The sequence below is a fragment of the Myotis brandtii genome, unplaced genomic scaffold (genome assembly GCF_000412655.1).
Source record: "Myotis brandtii unplaced genomic scaffold, ASM41265v1 scaffold187, whole genome shotgun sequence".
NCBI lineage: Eukaryota > Metazoa > Chordata > Mammalia > Chiroptera > Vespertilionidae > Myotis > Myotis brandtii.
This window is the reverse complement of record NW_005356944.1, coordinates 4,777,854-4,779,153: the sequence shown is the minus strand read 5'-3', so window position 1 is coordinate 4,779,153 and position 1,300 is coordinate 4,777,854.

Genomic DNA, 1,300 nt, shown 5'->3' with positions numbered 1-1,300 from the left:
AGTTAAGCCTATAACTAGAATCAGACTACCAGGGTTCAAATCCTATCACTGTCACTTCCTAGGTCGGGCAAGTCATTTAACCTCTCTGTATCTGCATTTTTTTTTTATTGTAAAAAGGAGAGAATAGTAACAACTATTTCATGGCAGATTACTATGTATAGATGTTTATACGAATATTTAGTATTTGCATAACAGTATTTCAATAAATTAAGAAATCACAGTAACAAGTTGGACAGATAGCAACAGATTTGGGAATAAGTACACCTGATCCTCCCCTGGTGGGAGAAGGTATCAACTTCCTAATCATGGTGATCTGCCTGCCAGTGCATCAGTCACAGAGCAAATGACCACACTGATTAATGCAGCAGCTGGTTAAGTGGAGGTCTGTTAAGACACTGCTTACTACACAACACTATATACTTCAGTACCAATACTAAAGCAAGGCCGCACCCAGAAACACCACTTCCTGCCCCACGGTAGAACCTAGCTACTTTCCTAGCCTAGTCCAGCCCACACAGTCTTATTTATAGCAAGTCTGCAAGGATGTTAGCAATTCAGGGAATGCCTATATTAGCAAATTTAGCCAGTCTACTTAGTCTGCAAAACAAGCTCCAGGAACAATACATGTAATTCTTTTCACAATATGGATATAAATAATAGGAGTTATTCATATAATAACCCAAGAAGACAAGCTTCCAATACCCACTGGACATAATGTTGGATAAATATTATAGACTTTTCTTTCTGTGCAGTTCATATAAAATATTCATGTAAGAAATAGAACATTAGCTGATTTAAACATCATCATTTTTATTGGCTCCATCACAGGCTTAGAAACCTTTAACTTTAATGGAAATTAAATGCTTTGCATTTAAGATGTTTCCTACTCTGTCCTTTCAACATTAAAATAACTAGAAGCACCACAAAGCAGGAATGAGAGTGACGCCACATTTCAGACCTGCAATTGTAAAGAAAAAGGTGTTTCACCTTCAAGGTCAGAAAAGACTAGGCAGAACAAGACGTATGCTGCGCGACTAGAATAGAAGGCATGGTGGAATCCAAGAACCCTCTATGCCCTCCCCGCCCCCAAACAACAAGAAAAGACTCTGGAGGAGGAGGATGTCCTGTGGGCATTACAACCATCAAACCTACGTCTGCACCTTGAGTTCTCAATAATCCTCAGTGACACTCAATCCGATGGGAATACACTGAATGTCGCCTCAAAAGCCTAGAAGACCTTCTCTTTAAAAGGAAAACTATAACAAACTCTGCCTTGTCATTGAAAAAAGTTACCTGCACT